General features: G+C 50.4%; 1 protein-coding gene across 1 annotated transcript in view; it reads right to left on the reverse strand.

The window, feature by feature from the left end:
• The window catches only part of LOC121594746 (CLIP-associating protein), a 155,301-nt gene that overhangs the window by 28,432 nt on the left and 117,158 nt on the right, over positions 1 to 9,711 (reverse strand). The window lies entirely within an intron of this gene.

The raw sequence follows: 9,711 nt of genomic DNA on the forward strand, positions 1-9,711 counted from the left end.
CCGATGACTAATTCCCTCCTAGTTCAAGACCGAGTCCCCCACAACCCCCCCGTCGGTCGGTTTGCTCGATGCGATTCGCAATTCAAAGCTGCAACGGTTAATTGCGTTGTACGTGAGTGTGTGTGTGCGTTTGGTTGGTCGTGGTGGAAGGCTTCTGGTTAGGCCCTTCCGAAAACGGTCCACTTTTTATGCTCATTTGGAAGGGTTTTCTTTGTTTTCTAACCACCCTCCCCTTCTGTCCGTCCGGTGTGTCGCATCGGTTTCGATCGGTATTGGCGGAGGCTGAGCTGAGCTCATAAATATTCTAAGCCAAAGTCGCAAAACAATAAAACATGCTCAATTGAATTCGAATTGCAAAACAGTCTGGCTGCTGCCGTGGAAGCCCTTCGGGACATGTTCAATGTCCACTTGAGATAATTAGCAGCGCCGAAGATTCGATTTGACCGTTGGAAATGATTGCATCTGTGAGAGTGTGTGTGTGCGTGTCTGTGAGAATGTGTTTGATGTGTGCATATTGCTGCATGCTACTTCAGAGGCTTTTGTGTAGGAAAATATAGCTCATCCACCGAGATCGGATTGATTAACTCTTGTTCTAAAGGTACAATTTAGCCAACGCTGGAAAGGTTCATTGTTTTCGTTTAAAAAAATATACATAAAATCCCATTTTTTATAACTCGAAACAACAATAAATTAACCCAAACAACTCGGCATCAGATTGTTGAATATTTCCTCTAAATATTTATTCTATTTCCGTACAAATCAGTCGTAGTTGTTGTGGCTTTTTTGCTACCAAACAGCCCAGTCGACATAAAACCCGTTTATGTCGACACTAATCCAACGTTGTTTATGTTGCGACCGTTTGTAGTGTGCGTGTTCCAGCGGCTTGGTGTGCGTGCGAGAGTAAGCTCTCTCTTTCACAAGCTATCTCTTTCGCTCGTACGCAGTTGCTGTGTTCAGTTCGTGCAGTGACATTCATCTCTTTTTAGCAAACACATGCTTGCCCGCGGAATGAGGGGTTGTTCCTGCTATCTCTGTTACTTGCGCTTCGTGGAATGCTCAGGTACAGTGCACACTGTAGGGTGTAACGTCAATTGCGGGAAGAATTTTGTGCAATTGTGGTATATTTTGTATAATTTCCATAAAAGGATTTCAACATTTGATTGGATTTTAATTTTGAAAAGCGTCAAAATAAAACTTATTGCTTAAAAGCCTTAAATACTTCTTTTTCTCTTCCAAAAGAGCGCTGCACTGCATCACAAACATTGAAGCCGCTCGGTGTGTGCTAGCCCATGGCCGGATTCGTGGAGCTTAACGAAAGCTTTTATGCTCCAACACAGTGACCCGACGAGTGTTGAACGAACTGCAGCTAGTGGGGAGGAGAGGGAGCGTTTGTGTGGGCAAGGGTGGAACGAGGAACCACGGCAAGCACGCACCCCGTCCCGAGAGCGAACGCTTCCATGGCGCTTACAAACAGTCGTTGTTTCGCGTTTTCTCATGCCTGTTGGCCTCTGTCCTGACCGTGTCTCGTGTTTGTCGTTTGCGTCGTGGTCGGTGCAGTTGCAGGGCTCGCGTAAATTTCGCGAACGGAACACCGTAGTCCGCGTCGTGTCTGTGTGGTGTGCGTGTTTGGTTAGGAGACTTCAACAGAGCCAGCATTAGCAGTAGCAGCAGCAGCAGAAGCAGTACAAGCAGTCTGCAGACAACAGAAGACGACGCATCCTGCACATCCGTCGGCCATTCAGATTTTTCAAAAAAAAAGGGTAATGGCCGTTTCCGGTACAAGCATTCTTCAAGTGTTCGAACCTGCTGCCATTGCGTCAGACATGCGTGTGTGTATGTGTGTGTGTGTGTGTGTGTGTGTGTGTGTATGTGTGTTCGTTATGATTGATCGAGATCTCGAGCGTGCTTTGTGGTCAAATTAAGCCGCAAAGAACATTGCTCCCTTCTTCATCAAGCGGCGTGCGACTGTGTACGGGTGTGTTAGTGTGTGAGAGAGTGATCGGCGTCAGTTTTCCAGGGCCAACTTTGTTTGGGGCGGCGCGTAATGTGATAGCAACGTTGAAGAGCAACCGTACCGAGGGATCAAGTGGGACCAACTACCACCGGGAGCGGTTGTTGCCCGTGTTTTATGAAGTCAGAAGTTAAGCGTGGCTTTTTCGGGTGGGGATATGATCGTCTGATGAACTTTAACAGTTTGTTGCTTTTTTTTTGTGCCGCAACAAGAACTCTTCTCCAAATTTGTGTGTGAAATTTCTCTTTTTTGTGGTGGTTCCAAAACAAGTGAGATCACACCGACCATGCCGGTTGGGTACCTTCTTAGACGCCCGGCACCATAGGTCCATTTTGGGAAGGTTCATTCCACGTTTTAGCAGCGCCCGACGATCGTAAACCAATAATAAAAAGCCATAAACGAGAAACATCGCGCTCTTTCCAGCGTCTATTGAAAGACGCCCCAAACGAGTGTGTGTGTGGGTTCAAGTTAATGTGCCTTTATTTTGACTCTTCGAAAAAGGCAGACATTTTGCTGGACAGTGGTGGACTTTGGCCGTACAGCTTCACTTTAATCTGCCACACTCATCTCACCTTATGCTGTCCCTTGCTTCGGTTCTCTCCGCGAGTTGCTGTGACGGCTGCAAATGGCTACTAAGACCACTTTGCGAAAACGAACAAAAAAAAACGAGGCAACAAATTTGCGGTAGAACGGAACCATACCGTGGAGCGGTTTAGCGATTGCATAAATTAATGCCCACCCCACCCCAACAACGATGCCTGGGCCTGGACTGAATGAATAAACATGACGATCGTGTCATCGACGGCCTGGGAAGAGCGGGTCGTGCTAATAACGCGCATGGCGCGGAAGCGGAGAGATCCACAACGTCATACCCCCTTCGAAACCGATCGCACTGGGTTGATTGCGATCGATCGATAGGCCTCTCCGTTACTCTTCGGTGGGCCCTTCGGTGAGGCGTGAGTAATAAGATCGCCATGTGAAAATGATGCTAAATTGCACGTTGCAGCTTCATGACACAATCGCACTTGCGAGGAAGCAATTACAGGTGTGCCCCGCGAGTGGTGCACAGGCACGATTGAATCCGCAAGAAAAAGATTCCAACGACACGAGGCGATCGTCACCATGTCCCGGTTCGGTTCGGTTTGCGAGGTCAAATTTGTGTCACTCCGAAAAAAAAAACATCCTGCCCCTTCCGTTTCACCAATGGACACACAAAAAAAAAACACACACACAAAACAGGAAAACACATCTCTACCGCTGTGACCAGCGAAAAGGCCACCGACAAGAGGAACTGCCGCCACCGCCAAATTAAAAAGGTCGAAAAATTGGATCATTTTTTATTTTCGATTGCGCTCCGATTGCGCGACTTGCGTGTGTTGCAGGAGAAGGAGGAGGAGGAGGATCGAAGTCGAGAATTTGGAAGAAAGTCGAAAAGACGGGGGGTTTTCTTTTTTTGGAGGGGCAGGAAACATGCCACCGTCGCCGTCACCGTCGTCGTTGTCGTCGTCGTCGGGTTGTTCCAAAGACACACCGTCCGTGTTCTGGTGGTTCGGCGTGCGTTCATCGCGGCCAACGCCATCGCATCGTAGTTGTGCCGTAGTCGTCGTGGTTGTGTGGTGTTGTGTCGGATGCGGAACGAAAATAGAAATTTATGCCATGTGCTCCATCCAACCGGCTCGTGTGGCTGTGTGTGTGTGTGTGTGTGTGTGCCCTATAGGGTGTACGAAAAGTTGGCCGGCCAAACTCCAACACGATCGCGTGTGTCACTGGCGAGGCACCGAGCAAACACCCGGAAGATGGTCGCCACGCCGCCAATGTGATATTCTAATCAACCCACGGTGGGGTTCTAATGTCGGCAGACACCCATCAGCGACCATTAGCCGGTCACGCTTGAGGTGATGTGCGTTGTCACAAATCGAAATAGATCCCTCTGCTTAGGTCGGCAAGAACTCACCTTAGCTGGCCTGCTGCAACAGGGAGTCACAACTTGCCCTCCACACTTGACTTGACCGCACCCCGGTGGGGTTATTGCATCGTTTATGATGAATGCTCAAAAAGCCTCAAGACTTTCCCCATACAGTTGCTGCGATCTTCTAGCCGGACCGGCAGAACGTACGTCATCCCGAACGACGACGACCTGCAGCAGCAGTTGGGGATTAATTTTCCACGCGCTCTTGGATGTGATTTTCGGTCGCTCGGCGTTGTGCGGCGTTTGGCTCCGCCTGTGTTTGTGTGTACACGCGAGCGTAATGGTGTTGTATGTTTTGCTTCGTTTCGAGTGGAACAACTCAAACCCCGTGGAACACACCAAAGCAAAGGGACGGGTGTACGGGAGCGGAGGGATGAGAATATTGGGGATCATTTCCACGAAACAACACAACGCCGTGCGTCTGTTGCCGTGCTTGGGCGTTTTTTTTTTGAAAAACACGAAACAACGGCTTGGAAGAAATTGATGTTTACTACTGGCTGGCCATCGGTGGACCATGTTTTTCACGAGCCATACACTACTGCAACCGACTGTGCCAAAGCACAAACAGTAAAAAAAATAGACCACGACTCAACCGAGGTGTCAAATTTGGGTGGGTAGACTAACCCTCGGAAAACAATACTGTTGTGGTGCCCTGTTGCGATAAAGGGACCCCACTCGCGCGATAAAAGGACGACTTGTGGTGGAGGGGAAAAAATGATATTTTTCCACCCAACAGTACCACTACCAGATGGTAAAAAAAAGGTTGAAATCCAACTTTGTAATCGATTTTTCAACACTTGCGGTTAACGAACGCCCAAACGCTGCGTGTATGGGTGGTCCGCCGTCCGCCTTATGGTTGGAAAACACACCAAAAGGCTGGATCGCCTCATCGACTCTGGAGCGTTGAAAACAAAAACCCAGGATCTTCATCAATTCCTCAAAAGTGCGGGCAAGAAAGTCCCACTGCCTGACATCCGCCCCATTTGCGCGCAGGTCGGTGTAATTGGATGAAACGGATTCGGTTACTTGTTGCAGTGCAGTTGCAGGGGGCACCTAAAAGAAGTGTCTCGGGCAGGAAGCGAGCCGAGTCGTCGTCACCCCGTCCCCCGTACACAGTGAATGAGATTTGAAACCCGCAAAGGAACAGCGGTGGGACTCCTTCGTTGCTCCTTTCTGTGCGCGATATGAGGGGAGCTTCGCTGTGCGCGCTTGCTGCGTTCGCGCGGATCTGTAACTCTAGCGCATCGGGGCTTGCTCGTTACGCTAAATTAGTTGATTAATCGGAAGCCCCAGCGCGTGGTGTAATAAAAAGCGCCCGATTATGGTGTTGGGCGGCGGTGAATTAGGTGCGCTTCAGTGGTGTGGAATGGCTAGAAATGCCTGTAGGTTTCCGGGGTTTTTTTTTTCGGGATTTGCCGTTTAAATAAATAATCGATACGATACCAAACGTCACGCGGTATTACGGGCCGCCGGGATGTGAGGCTTCCCGTGCCACATAAATCCCCTCTGCAGATGATTGTTAAATTCAATTACCTCTCCAAACACACTCACCGCTTCTGTGTAACCCGCCGACACCGACGTTTCGATTCCTTTGAAGCCCACACAAACGGTGTAACTTTTAGAGTGCTCACATTTTATTATCCCTTTTCCATGCGGTGGCTGGAATATTGTAGAGAAACGCTCGAACCGATGTACACATCGTTTCTTTGTTTGCTTCTTCATTCTCTCTGCCCGGTTGTGTTTCTTCTCGTTCGATAATTTCCCAATTGGCCCCCTAGGGGAAATTATTCGACCAAAAATAATGACCACCAAATAATCGGTTCCCTGTTCACGTTCAATCACCCAGAACGCAGCACACACAACCAGGACCAGGAGTGGGCTCCAAAGGGTTTGCCTCCATAGGTCGTCCCACAAACAAAAAATCGTCTTCAGACTGCAGCTGCAGCCATTCTTCTGGACTTCTCGCCCACTGGATGCTGTGTGAGACACACCACCAAAAAGAACCGTGAAGGAGAAGAGGTTATTGGCACCGAAGGTTCGGTTGCATGGTTCCACCGAAAACGCACTCCGAAAAAGAGGCGACTTCAAAACTTGTAACAAAGGAAAAGCACAAATAATGAAAACCGTAGGGCGGTCGAACTCGGCGTCCCAAGCACGAAGAAACTATCGAAAAGAAAAGCGCCAAAGCCAGCCACCTGCCTTCCGGTTGTGAGCACATACACACACACACACACTGGATTGGTTGCGATCGACACAAACCACCGAAAACTCGTGCCGTTCGTGTGTCGTTGTGTTTGTGTGTTAAGGCTGGTCCACAGAAGAAGCACAGTGCAGTGGTCCTGCTGCCCGTTCGCGGTCGTTTCGGAGGGACTAGTGGGTCCAGACTTTTTTTTCTGTTTGGCCAAATACACTCACCACCTCTTCTGGAGCAACTTTCCCTTTGGAGGTCCAACTGATTGGGTGAGGGGGGGGGGGAGGTGGATCATACACGGACGAGCTCCAAGAACTTTTCTCTTCTCGGGTTGCACCAAGAAGAAGAAGCAGTACTGTGGCGAGGAAAGTGGCCACCCCGTCCAAGCAATCGCTGGAAATGATGTTTGCGTCGGATCTTTCGCCGTCCACAGAGTAGGCTTTGGACAGTGGCGGCAGAAGAAGAGTGAAAGAATGATAGCCGCGGCCGCGCTCACATCCAACTATTTTATGTAGTGTACGTGCCTGATTGGCCCCGCGAGTTCTTGCCGGGGACGCAGCACCGTCGTGCCTGGCCCTTCGCCCCCCACCGTGTGACCGTTCGCGAACGAAGAAGTAAACAAAGAAGCCCTCCAGCGGGAGCAACCCCAGCAAACTGGTGAATGGCGTCGTGTGGTGGTATGTTTTACAGCATTCCATGCGGTGAAGAGGTGGTAGTGGTGATGGTGGTGGCTGAGACACACCTCAGCTCCACGAGATTGCCTGCAGGACCCGTGGACTCCCCTGTGCAGAATGTGAAAGAGCGGACAGGGTTTGCGGTTTACGGATGATTAACCTTTTTTTTGGTGTGTTATTTTTAATTTCAAGGTAGACGTACATATATTTATGTGTCCGATTCCTTTCCCTGCATGACGCACGGCCACACACACATACATACAAATAAACAGACGAAAAAGCCTCACCCGATGGAAAAAGGAACGAGCCAACATGTAAAGACCATCCATTCGTGTGCAGACAAGAATATTTTGGTCTTCTGGCTGACGGGCTGGGCCTGAAATTTCGGAAGGTGAAATCATACCCAATCATGCTCTGGCGGTCAGGGCGGAAAGAACGTCGTTAAGAAATGGATAACACGAGAGAGAAAAAAATGTAACATACAAACGCGAACGAACGCGAAATGAAGGCCAAGAAAATGGGAAGATGGGAAGCAGAGAATATGGAAACTATTTACGAAGGCGGCGGGTGTGTGTTGTTTGGTAGCCTCGACATGAGCAAGAAGAGACGGAGAAAAGGAACCTCCAACACAAGGGCGGAGGAGTCAATGAAGAGAGCAACGCAGCCCCGCGATCGGTCAAAAGCGTTCTATCGTGGCGTGTTTCTCAGCTGCTGCTGTTGTTGGGCTGAGAGCATCCTTCTTCCTTCTTGTGGACATTCGGGAGGAGCGTTCGGGACAAGGGAACGGGGTTAAAATAAGGGGTAGCGAGTGCGTGAGCTGCCGCTTTTTCTCCACATAGCTCCACATCCCGAACGGACACACACACACACACACACACGGTCGCTGGGGTGGCTTAGAACCGGTTTATCCAGTTCTTCTGTCTTTTTTCCCCCGACACCGCGTCGTTATCTGCACACGGTCGCGGGGCCTTCTGCTCGAGAGAATCGAATGTGCGCGTTGCTGCGTGAATGCTTCGAGGCACCGTTTGGAAACCGTCTCGGCGTCAACCAACCAACCATCCTCCCCCGAAAGTCACCCCTCCTGAACGGTGAAGCGTCCTGTTTCTGCGCCTACATTGTTCCGTTCTTTCGCCGTTCGCAGCGAGTGCAGCTGCACTCGTCGAGAGGCGCGACTGCAAAGCCACCTTCGACGCCAAAGCCAAAAGGGTTGGCGGTTGCTTTGCAGCGCGCAGCCGTTTCGCGGAACAAATTGTTCTTAATCCCTTGTGCGAAGCTTACTGCGGATGCTCCACGTTGCCTTCTCGGATGTATGTGTGTGTATAAGCAAGAAGAAGGAAACCTAAGGGAAGCATAAAGTACGCCGAAAGTAAGCTCTTCTGAAACCGTCTCCGCCACCGTCGGCAAAGGAAGGAAGGCTCAATGGCACACAACACGTCTCTCTCCTCCTCCTCCCCCTCCCGTTCCCGGTGTGTGCGCGTTATGCGTTTCGTTTGTGCCAAGGGAACATAGGCCCTCCGCCGTCGTATCCGTTCGGCAAAGAGCCTACAGAATTTATTCGACGGATGATTGCTTCATTCTTTGTACATTCGGTCCCGTGCGCGCCGGCGGTTTCCTGATCTTTAATCAGCTGAGGCGGGCAGAAGTCAGTGCCCTTTGCCTTCGCTCCAGTGCGCTCTCACACACCCCGGTCGATGGTTTCATTACAAGGTGCGCACATACATTATGATATAATCGTGACGTGGGATTTGGGGAGTTGCTCTTTCCCGTACGGCCGCCGATATCCCGGCAATCGCAACCGAAACGCAACAAAAAGCATCGAAAACGGGGGAGAAAGACACACACACACATATACAGCTCGTCATGGTTTGGCCCTAAGCTCTTCCTTCGCTGGCTTCCTAAGTGAAAAGTTCTGTAATCTCGTTATCATCGTTTCGGGCACTTTCCATTTTTTTGCCCACCCCTTCTCTTTCATGTGTACCATTTCTTTATGTCAAAATTTCAATGTGCGGATTTTGTGACAGTGGGCTGGTGGGCTGGTTTGCCTTTCCGTACGAATCCTTCTCAAATTCCCCCTGGAAAAAAACGGCACGCCTCGAGACGAAGAGTGGACAGAGCATTATAGTAGCCGTATAAATTGTGCCATAATCGGAATACGGTAACCATGGGAAAGCTGCCACGCGCAGCCCGGGCGAAAGAATGGTGGTGAGAGCCTCCACCATCAGCACTGTCAAGCGGTAGAAGTAGACTCGCCGTTAGTCGACGTCCGTTCTGGGACGCAAAACCGGATTAGGAAAAATCGAGCATCAAGGGTTCTTTTCGAAAAAGGAAAACAGGAAACGAGCGTCGTCGCCTGCATCTAGCCGCTAAGGGCCTCACAACCCTTCGACAGAGACGTCTCACACGCACTGTGTTGATTAGAGACACATTTGGCCCTGGCCCTGGCCTCCATAGCAACGCATCACGTCAGCTGAGCACGACCAGCAATAGCTACAGCGCAACGGAGAGTTCGTTCACACTTGCCCCTTTCGGAGGCTTCTCCAACGCTGCCCTTCGACGGGCGTCGCGGCCACTTCCCTTCCGCTCATCGCATTGATGATGTATTTTCTCGTTTCATTCGTTTCAGCATCACCTTTGAGTCTCTCCCCACTTTGGAGCGTGTGCAGCCCTAACAGTGGATCTACAGCAGTAGATCGGAGTACAGCAGTGAGCAGCACAGTTGCCCGCATTCCCATTGGTGGTGAGATTTTTGGGATGATTCTAGGGTTGGACCGCCTGCCCCGGGGTGTGCTATCGTGTGCGTGGGCTTCTCCATCACGCCTCTAAGCAGAGAGCGCATCGTTCTAAGCCACAAACCGTTCTAGTGTGT

Source organism: Anopheles merus, chromosome 2L (genome assembly GCF_017562075.2).
Source record: "Anopheles merus strain MAF chromosome 2L, AmerM5.1, whole genome shotgun sequence".
Taxonomy (NCBI): domain Eukaryota; kingdom Metazoa; phylum Arthropoda; class Insecta; order Diptera; family Culicidae; genus Anopheles; species Anopheles merus.